The sequence below is a fragment of the Megalobrama amblycephala genome, linkage group LG2 (genome assembly GCF_018812025.1).
Source record: "Megalobrama amblycephala isolate DHTTF-2021 linkage group LG2, ASM1881202v1, whole genome shotgun sequence".
In the NCBI taxonomy this organism is placed as follows: Eukaryota; Metazoa; Chordata; class Actinopteri; order Cypriniformes; family Xenocyprididae; genus Megalobrama; species Megalobrama amblycephala.
The window spans coordinates 29090522-29102359 of NC_063045.1; positions in this window are offsets into that span (position 1 = coordinate 29090522).

An 11838-nucleotide genomic window follows, 5' to 3' on the forward strand; every position below is an offset into this window, starting at 1 on the left:
TTAAAACTTTATAAATTCAAATAACTAGCTTCCAGCGGACGACCATACGTGATGATGGCATGATGAGTCTCTGAGATTTCTGCTGCGACATTCAGATGGTAGGGTCAGAATTTGGCCTTGTATTAGTGGTTCAGGCCACTGGTGGTATAATGTTGTGAGGGATATTTTCAGGATCCTTAGTACCAATTGAGCATTGTTTTTATGCCACAGCCTACCTGAGAATTGTTGCTGACCCTGTACTGTTTATGACCACAGTGTACCATCCTCTGATGGCTATTTCTAGCACGATAACACACCATGTCACAAAGCTCAAATCATCCCTAACTGGTTTCTTGAACATGACAATGACTTCCCTATACTCAAATGTCCTCCACAGTCACCAGATCTCAATCCATTAGAGCAGCTTTGGGATGTGGTGGAACGGGAGTTTTGCATCATGGATGTGCAGCCGACAAATTTGCAGCAACTGCATGATGCTATCATGTCAATATGGACCAAAATCTCTGAGAAATATTTCCAGCACCTTGTTGAATCTATGCCATGTAGAATTGAGGCAAAATGGGATCCAACCCGGTACTACCTCTACTTACTTGTATTATTAGGTTTAAAAAAGACTTTTGACTGTGCATTTTATATAATTTAAAGATATTTAAGGCAAAAAGGCTTATTTTATATTCATAATGTTGTGTGAAATGTTCCTACCAGACAGTTTTCTTGTTGTTGTTGTTTGTGTTTCCATTTTTCATTTTGATCAAAACTGGCAGAAGATGAGAAGTCCTACGGTGTGTCAAGTCTTTCACCAGTTGGTCTGAACATCTGCACAAATCATAAAGCACAACAGCACTATGCTTCTATTTTGGGTTCATTAATCCTCTCTCTGCCTTTTGTTCTCTAATTCTACATGTTGAGTTACCTTTTTTGTCTGTGAAGTGTGAGTTACAAAAGTACCTGATTTGAATAAAAGGTATGTTAAGCACAGTTCTCTAGAAGAGATTAATGTACTAATAATAACTGGCTTGTTTGAGTAGCATCAAAGGTCTACAATGACAATGAAGTAAATGTGAGTGTGTGTAAAACTCATTGTAAAACATGTAAAAATCAGTTTGACTTACTGAACAACATCTACAGGCTTTAGTGTGGGCTCTTTTTTTGACATGGGCCAATAATTTTGACATGGTTTGGCAACCATTAACTAAAGTGACTAATGTGTTTTATTTGGCGGTGCTTTGCTATCTAACCATCAACACATAAACTCAGTTCTGACGACAGCACTGTTTCTCCAGCTTCCTGCATGGTGCACTACCAAAATGGGATGCAAAAACAGCACTGAAAAACAGGAATTATTTAATCTCACTTCAGCTGCATCCCACAATCCTTTCTTCCTTTTGTTCTCCCCCCATTTCCTGCTATAGTTGACATGGTCTGTCCATGTGCATCCTGTGCTTCAGTGGGATTTTTCCTGCACCCCCCACCCCACCTTTGACCTGAAAGTGGACCATATTTGGTCCATAAGTCCCTATTTTTCTGTCCCCTAAAACAACACCTCCTTTGCCACCAGCTCTTGGCAGATGAGTGTGCCCAACAGATTTTATTGTCAAATCTGATCTGCGGCCTCTTGGGAATGAGGAAGTCCAAAGAAAAGTTATTTGTTAATGATGGATGAAACTGGGCTTGTCTTAGCAGATCCCAAAGAAATTGCAGAGTTACTAGATCAGGAGATGTCAAAAGTATGGCAGTGTCCTTTTAGCGGAAACTGTCCTGCTTATGGAACGCTGTGCTCTTTGGAACAGAATTCCTAGTGAGGTTAGACTTGTCCACAGGGGACAAGCTCTATGGACATGTTTTTATGACTCAAGCTGAGCTCGGCATGATGGAGTACCAAACATCTGAATCCTCAGCTGTGTTGTACCTTACATTTGCAGATTTCCTGCAGGCCTTGGCATTGTGACAACCATACTGATGAAAGCTTGAAAAACGAAGCAGCTGAATCCTTCAACCTTTAGTTCAGAACATTTATGTAAAACATTTATTAATGACAGTTTATCTTTCAAAAAAGTGTTATACTAAGAATGCACTCAGTACCTGGTTATCATGGTTCTAAACCCCTTTTAACCCCTGGTAAAGGAACTTTTCTCACTTTTCTTAGCTTCACTTTTGCGGTGTTAACCCCGCATTGTGGTGCCAAACTTGTATAGTGAGGTGTTAAAATGTTATTACTAGATGCTTAGTAACCGTCAACATGTGTTTTGGATAGTGAAGGAAACACAGCAGGTTGTATTGAAGGGGTGGATTCTGGAATCCACTGCCGCTTCAATATATATCTTTTAAGTTATTAATCAACATTTATATTTCTGTTAAAATATTTGAATGACTTCTTCAATGTATGTTAAAGCGTCTATTTTCCTCTGTACCTCTCACTAAGAGAAAAGAACATGTTATCAGTATGTTTTGGGGAAAGTTTGCTGCTCAGAGCAGAGCTCAGATCAACTTCAGCCTTGAAGAAGCTGTGAATCATGTGTATCTGTGTATGTGTGCTAAGAGTTTTGTGCAGGTCCCTTTGTACTGGACAACTGGCATTCTGCTTGAGACCAGCAGACGCCACATCATGACCCCAAAAGGACATCCGGTACCTAAATCCAGGGTCCCCCTCGTCATCACCGCGACGAAGGGAGATATGCTTCTTACTATCTGTCCATGTGTGGAAAATTTCTAATCTTGTCTATTTTTCTTAGCCAATTAGAATCATTCAACCTGAAGTAATGACATAGTTAGTTGATTCTGTTAGAGCATAATTGTTGTGGAAATGTGAATGTAGGCAGAGCGGCCTACGAACTCCTTGTGAGACTTGAAGCTGGCTTCTGCTGATGAAACTGCAAACTATTCTTCATTAAATTTTTCTTCAATTTATTTTTTTAAAAACTTTGACTCCGGGTCTTTATTCAACATATCTGGTAACAAGGGTCCCTAACAGTATAAACAGTACTGTCAGAGTTAGATGTGAAACAATGTCAAATGGTGACAAAAATCGTGACAATTGGAGTGAAGAAGAAATCGTTTCATTCTTAGCTTTATAGTCCGCAAAGTCCATTCAGGATAAACTTGATAGTACAGTCGGCAATATAGAATGAGGATTCACAATGCCCAGTGCCTTTACGTAAACATATCGCATGCAGCGTTTGTCCAACCAGTGGCACTGACACTACAAATAACGACGTTAACCCAGGGTTTAGAAACGTATGGTGCGAAATGGCAGCTTATGAATAGAGGGTATGCACGTGACATCACCATCGGCCGGAGTGACTGTGGTTACGCCCACTGAGTGTCAAAAAGACTGAGTGGCAGCATTGGTTTTCAGCGTGAACGGTGTTGGAGAAAGTAATGCATTACAATATTGCATTACTCTCTAAAAAAGTAATTAATTGCATTATTTAGTTACTTTTTATGAAAAGTAATGTGTTACATTACTTTGCGTTACTTTTTCTCACCTGGGCTGGGCTTGCTTGTTTGTTTATTTTTTTAATAACAACAAAAAAAGTTCTATTTTTGTCCAATGTACAGGCCCTTTCACACCAGAAGTGAAACAAACAAGCCTCAGGCTGAAGGAAATGCATATTTACGCCTGTTCAGTAGAGGGCACAGCTCAAATAAACCTTTCAGATGTGCTGCCATTCTGGATTAAGAATAGGAGACAGGAGAAGAAAGTTCAACACTCTTATTTCTAAATCTATTCTAAAGTAATTTTTGCCTATTAGTATGGTTGAAATGGATCATCAAAGGTCAGCAGCAAAGACATTGGTTAATAAAGTGAGATTAAATACATAAAGTATATTTGTGTAATTATATATATATAATTGTTACAGGTTTGCGTAAAATTCAGAGTTTGCATGTCACCCTTTATTCATTTTGTGGAATACTAAATGTTTTCATGCAAGTGAGATGAGTAAATGCATGTTCACATTTAGTCTAGAATTACAATAACCATCATGTTCACACAGCGCACACAACATCTCTGCACTTTATATCTCTCAACATGGGGACAGGAGAGCTGTCAGTCAATAAATGTGAAAACAAAGTAACTTGCGTTACTTATTTTAAAAAGTAACAGATATTTTGTTGTAAATTGGAAAAGTAATGTGTTACTTTACTAGTTACTTGAAATAAGTCATTTGATTACATAACTCAAGTTACTTGTAATGCATTACCTCCAACACTGAGCGTGAATGCCACTAAAAACAAACAAAATGTATTCAAAACAGGATAGAGCTTTGCGATTCACTGTACAAATAGATTTGAAAAGAAATCTGAGGTATATTTTTACAGATTGCCGAAAGCTAAAGAAAACAGAAGCAAATGGATCGCTGCAGTTCACAGAAACAACTGGACTCCAGGCAGAGAAACATGAATTTGCAGTTATCATTTTGTCAATATGTTAAATTTTGTTGTAAAATCATATATTGTATTGACCACTCATCAATTAAATATTTGTCACAGAGTCACAGCCAGCACCTACTAACACCAACACAATGTCACCAGATCTACACGCTCCAACCACTCGTTCACAGTCTCCTGAATTCTAATCACCAGCACCTGCACATCATCAGACACACTATAAAGACTCACACTCCCTGCACTTCATTGTCTGGTCTTGTCATTCGGACCTGAACTACTTACCTGAGCCATCCCGATCCCCTTCCTCTCATCTTCCTTTGTCTGTTCATCTTCCCTTGGGGATTCTGTTCCTGCAAAGAGACATTCCTCTATTACTACTCCAGCTAAATGACTGTTCCAAAGTGCTTGTGCAAATACTCACCTGCATTCACCGTCTGCCAGTTTCCATGCCTCTGTTTCTAATAAACAACCTGTTTTACACTTGCCTGTCTGCCTCCGTCTGTGTTCTAACAGAAGACCAGACCTCATGCAGAGCACCACGGTTTCTGATGGGGATCGGTCTACAGATCCATTCGTCGAACCTCACTCCAATCGTCACCCACAAGCACTTCACCAACAGTCCCAGCAGATCTTGTGCATGCCGTTCGTCAGTCACTCCTTCACCCAGCACCCGCTGCTTCTCCCGCTGCCTCTGTCAGTCCCATGGCCCGACCAGTGACATTCTCCGGTGCGGTGGAGGATTGCAGTGGGTTCCTCCTGCAATGTTCGCTCTACCTCGAAGCACAGTCTCAACTTTTCGGGTGGCGTTCGTAATCTCTCTTCTCTTAGGCCGAGCAATACAGTGGGCTCAATCCCTATGGGAATCCAATGCCCCCATAACATCTACCATCACAGCCTTCTTCAGTCACTTCCGGGAAGTTTTCGGACAAAGTACTGCTGATCTTTCGGTAAACGACCAACTTTACAGCTTACGTCAAGGTGATGAGTCAGTGAGTATGTATGCCCTCCGGTTTCCTACTTTAATGGCTGCTAGTAGCTGGAACGAAATGGCACTCATCACTGCCTTTCATCATGGTCTCAATTCACGTCAAACAATTAATGGTAGATTACGATGATTCTTTGGGGCTGGAAAATCTCATTCAGAAAACCATCCATGTGGCCCAACGATTTTCTGCATGCTTACTTAAAAACCCCACTGTAACTCCTCTGCCCACCATACCATATGGCCTGTCCAACTCACCCTCCATGTTTCAGAGTTATATGAATGAGGTTTTCCGGGAATACCTCCATCAGGCCTTGTTGATGCCATCACTTCCTTGGGTTTGCCAATTTCTACCGTTGCTTCATCCACAATTACAGTCTCCTCAGTGCACCACTCGCATCGCTCCTTAAGGGCTGGCCCAAGTCTCTGTCCTGGACTCCATCTGCCCAAGAAGCCTTCCATCAGCTCCAGGAAGCTTTCCTCACCACTCCGATTCTGATACACCCCAATCCGGATCTCCTATTCGTTGTTGAAGTCGACGCCTCATCCACTGGAGTTGGGGTGGTGTTGTCACAGCGGCAGGGTGATCCACCTCAACTCCAGAACTCTAGAAGCTATCCCCGGCGGAGTAAAACTATGACATTGGGAATCGAGAACTCCTTGCCATCAAGTTAGCTCTGGAGGAATGGAGACACTGGCCGGAGGGAGCCAATTACCAGTTCGAGGTCATAACGGATCACCGAAACCTTGAATACCTCTGAGAAGCGAAGAGACTCAACCCTTGCCAAGCTCTCTTCTTCACCAGATTTAAGTATCTTGGTCTCACCTGGGAATAGACTTCATGACAAATCTTCCATCATCTAACAATTACACGTGTGTTGGTAATAGTGGATCGTTTCTCCAAGGCCTGTAAGCTCGTCCCCCTCAAGGGTCTTCCCACGGCATTCGAAGGGGCCGAAGCACTGTTCACCAACGTCTTCCGTCATTTTGGCATCCCTGAAGACATCATTTCTGACTGCGGACCTCAGTTCATATCCAGAGTTTGGCAAGCCTTTTCAAGCTCCTGGGAGTATCAGTGAGCCTATCATCAGGATACCATTCGCAGACCAACGGTCAGACTGAGCGCAAGATTCAGGAAATCGGGAGATACCTGAGGTTGTATTGCCACAGCAACCAAGGCAGCTGGAGCCAATTCCTCCCCTGGGCGGAATATGCCCAAAACTCCCTCCGGCAGACCACCACAGGGCCCACCCCGTTCCAGTGCATCCTGGGCTATCAACCACCTCTCTTCGCCTGGTCGGGTGAGCCCTCTGAGGTTCCAGCTGTCAACCACTGGTTCCAGCAGAGCGAGAGAGTCTGGGACTGAGCTCATGTCCATCTCCAGCAGGCAGTACGGAGACACAAAAGACATGCGGACTCCAGAAGGGCTCCTACTCCGCACTACCATCCTGGCCGTTCCTGCAAAGAGACATTCCTCTATTACTACTCCAGCTAATTGACTGTTTCAAAGTGCTTGTGCAAATACTCACCTGCATTCACCGTCTGCCAGTTTCCGTGCCTCTGTTTCTAATAAACAACCTGTTTTACAATTACCTGTCTGCCTCTGTCTGTGTTCTGACAATATTATATCTTATATATTATATTCTGCTTAATTGGGTGTTTTTAAATTTGTACATGTTTTAGGACTGGATGATTATATATAACATTGATATAAGTGATCACCTGGATTTAGCCCTACTTATATTTATTTAAAGCGTTCACAGGCAAATTTGCTTTATGTATTTCCCTGGCGTCGAAATCAGGCACATCTAAATGTCTGGATACTGAAATGGCTTTCGGACGTAAACACAGAACCGTCGTACTGCCTTCACTATGTCAACAGCATAGGAGACTGACAGGGAAGAGAAAAAAATTGTTGAATAAAGTCATTATATTTGTTATATTTTTGTGCATAAAAAATATTCTCGTCGCTTCATAACATTAAGGTTGAAACACTGTGGTCACATGGACTATTTTAACGATGTCTTTAATACTTTTATGGGCCTTAAAAGGTGCAATGACGTTGCTGCCTATGTGTGGTTCAGAAACCCTTGGATTTCAAAATCAAAAATTCTTAATTTGATCTTAATTACATCTTAATTTGTGTTCCGAAGTTGAACTAAGGTCTTACGGGTTTGGGACAACATGAGGGTGAGAAATTAATGATAACTCTTTAACCCTGGGTAAATTATGAGCACTGTGAAACAATGTCACATAAGTCCACTGAAGGCAAGATGAACTTGAACCCATGTGCAGTTTATTGGAAATAAACCAAAGTGAGCAAAACAAAGTCTTGACTAGATATGAGCATAAACATAAACAACTCATCAACAGTAGGATGACACAAACAAAGCTAGACAAGAGAATGGTAACATGAGGGCTATTTAGGCAAAAAGACTGTCTAAATAACAATGAACCAAAGAACCAATGAGAATGTGACAGAAAACAAGGGAACAAATCAGAACATGAAACATGAGACTAGGGAAGCACATGACAGGAAACAAAGGAACCATGACTACAAAATAAAAGACATGAATCATGAACATGAAACAAAACCCAAAACAGACGTGACAAACGTGAAGCAAGATAACCCAGGATTCCATTTTCTAGGGGTTTAGAATGACCCAGGGATAATTGTTTCAAGTGTGAAAAAGCCCTCTTGTGTTGCTTCAAGCCTGAATGTTTAAAGGGGTCATGAACTGCATTTTTAATTATTTCATAGTGTTTCCTTAGGTGAACTTATAATGTAGGTGTGATTTTTACATCAAAAATTGTCATAATTTAGAAATAAAAGGCTATTTTTCTACCCTGAAATTAGCCCTCTGGTCTGAACGCTCTGTTTGAAGAGCCGTGTCTGCTGTGAGACTTCAATGTAAACACCCACTGCTGTGATTGGCTGACATGTTTGCATATGAAATATGTCTTAAATGTGGAACTGGTGCTGCCAGGCAGTTGGGGATTGAACCCCCACTGCGAAAACTTTACCAGCTCTACAGCTGTCAAGATTAATCATGAAAAGTGTTGATTATAGCACTATATTTAGGTCTACTCCCATCACATAAAAGCTTGCAGCGATGAGCATTGCAGCCGATGACAGACAGCCACATGTGATGGCAGTGATCATGTCATTGAACTTGGTTTCTGCACTCTCATAAATGCCTCAATCATTACTAACAGTGCAAACACAGTGTAAATACAGTAAGAGATTTATAACAGGTGTTTTGGCGAGAGTCCAGATAAACTTGTGCTGTGTGATTGACAGCTTCAGCCATTACAAAGGAAGTGTTCTTTGATCGCTTTTTGTATATAATTTAATCACAATTTTAGAACGCATAAATACTCAGTACATATCAAGCGATCTGTAATAACAGGCAAACCAATAGTGACCACGTAATAAAAACAGTTACTCACACTTGTGTGGTACTATATTACTGTCGGATCCAATATAGTTGGCACAGAATCATCGTTTACTTTCAGTCTTGCTGAAAATCCTGCGTCGAATTGTGCCTTGTTTGTAAATGAATCCGCAGTAAAATGAAGTGAACGAAGGATCAAGTTCTTACTGACGCAGTCTAGAACTTAATTAAAAATAAAGTTCATCCACTCTTTCCTAACATTTGCATCAGTAGGAAGGCAATGCCAAGTTGTGTTTTTCCACAACTTGGCACTGCACAGCGTCTTGTTGTTTTCGAAGCCATCTTTATTGTTTGGTTTCTGTGTAGACCTGCATTTTCTTTTCTCATTATTTACCAACTAATAATGCGTGAATTGGTGGGTGGGGCTAAACAAGCAGTGATGTAGAAGCAGGCGTTGATGTTCTTCTGCCGAGGCGGTGCTTAGCCACACTATTACATCATAAAGTGGCTCATTCCAGAACCTGTCATTTTACCAGACCGGCTTTAATATAAGCTGTTTTAGACTAACGAGAAAGTTTTGAGTTCTTACAGGATGTTTTTATAGTGCAATGACCTATTAATGGTCAATAAATCATTTCAGTCATACTAAATTACAATTTGAGCACACTATTTGCATGCAGCCCTATTTCTGTGTCCACGTGAACTTCAGCAAGAACAAGTGTTTGAAAACAAATGTCCACTGGGTAGTCCGTACACGCCAAATATATCAGTCTCCACTTACAGTCAGTGAGTGTACTTTGAATGGCTTCCACACTCAACTGTGCACTAGATAAAGTGGAACGTGGAAAATATACGATAGGATACTTCCCATGTCTGTGTTTCACTCCAGCTCATGGACAGTCAATGTGACCAAATTTCATCATCAGTACAGTGCTGAACAGTGAAGTGAACTTTGAATGGCTTTGAAACTGTGCACTAAAAAGTGAAACAGAGAGAATGGCAGCACATGAAATGACCTGATTTGGAACACTTTACATAGGCTGCAACTCTATATGTCATACAAATAGTGTATTGGACAACATTTTGTTTTGTTTTTTTTTCTCCAGGAAGTTAATCCCAGTGCATTCTGGGAAATGCATCTGCTTTAGATTTCGAGGATTTATGCTTAATGTTGCTTCGTGCCATGACTGTAGGACCTCTCTCTGAAATATCTGTGTGTGTATGTGTGTATTTTTGTGACATGTCTGGACACAAATTTGTATAATGACATGTTATGACATAGGTATTACAAGGAGAGGGTGACTTATGAGGACATTACCCCATGTCCCCATTTTTTTTGAGAAAGTAAAAAGGTGCACAGTTTCCTGTGATGGGTAGGTTTAGGGGTAGGGGTAGTGTAGGGGGATAGAAATAGTTTGTACATTATAAAAACCATTACGCCTATGGAATGTCCCCATAATTAAAAAAAAACAAACGTGTGTGTGTGCGTGTGTGTGTGTGTGTGTGTGTGTGTGTGTGTGTGTTTTTTTACGTCAGCCAGAGACTGCTCAGGAAGAACCAGAGGGGAAAAAAGGCCTTGTTGATGCCAGAGGCTAGAGGAGAATGACCAGACTGGTTCTAGCTGATAGAAAGGCAACAGTAACACAAACAACAACCGCGGTCTGCAGAAAAGCATCTCTGAACGCACACAGAAAGGCTACAAAAACAGAAGACACACTGGCTGCCATTCCTGTCATTTAAGAACAGGAAACTGAGGCTACTGTTCACACGTGCTCACCAAAACTGGACAATATAAGATGCCTGGTCTGATGAGTCTCTATTTCTGCTGTGACATTCAGATGGTAGGGTCAAAATTTGGAGTAAACAACATGAAAGTATGGATCCATTCAGCCTTGTATCAGTGGTTCAGGCTGCTGCTGGTGGTGTGATGGTGTGAGGGATATTTTCTTGGTACACTTTTGGGCCCCTTAGTACCAATATAATAATAGGCATGGTTTGTTTATTTTACTCTTTTAAATTATAGTTTTAAAAATGTTAGAACATTTGGTAACACTTTAAAATACTTTAAGATTAATGACAGAACAGTATTCTAAAGTGGTACTGTAGCATTTTTATTATGGATTCTGGGTCATGGGTAAAACCATAAAATATAAACATAAAAGGCATTTGAAATACAGCAAAAAATGGTAAAGGCAAAAGATTCCAAGTGTTAATGTGATCTTAAAAAAAAAAAAAAAATTTAAAAAGGCACAAAAGCACCCAAAGCAACACTCACGGGGGGGGAGAAGGAAGTGCTGGCTGTGCATGACAGCATCTGTTATCAGTAAAGTACACTGCCGTCTCCAGATAAACACGGCTGACGGAGTGTTCGTGAGCACACTGACATTGAGGGCCCTTCACAGCGACACCAAACACAAGGGCCTCCACTGAGACTGGATTCTGCACAATGATGTTTGATTTGTAAAATGTATACAAATCTGCATAAAAACTTTGCACTTGCCATACCAGGCAATTCCACAAGCACCTGGATGGTGACTCATTATGTTGTGCAGCTGGTTTCCTCGTATTGTGCTTTGACTTCATTTCCGTGACCAAAAAGCTAAACACACTTGATTCACTTCACTTTAGGGAGGTAAATCAATTTTGCTTAAACCAAGTCATTGGATGCACTGTTGCCTTGATAATTCCACCCCCTCCCCCCCAACTTTAAAGTAGGGTACTTTAAAAGCACACTTTATGGGAAATGTTTTTTTTTTCCTTTTTCAAAATATTTAATGATCAATATATATATATATATATATATATATATATATATATATATATATATATATATATATATATATATATATATATATATATATATATATATATATTTCTATTAAATATTGATATATTTATATATTTATAGATAAAAAATATATATTTTGTAAAATAAATCGTTTTTTTTTTTATCAGATTTGGCATTTGATGAACACATTAATCTTGTTTTATTTTGCTTTATTACTATATAGAGGGACTATACTACTATATATTACTTTATATTACTATATACTTTATATTACTATATAAAGT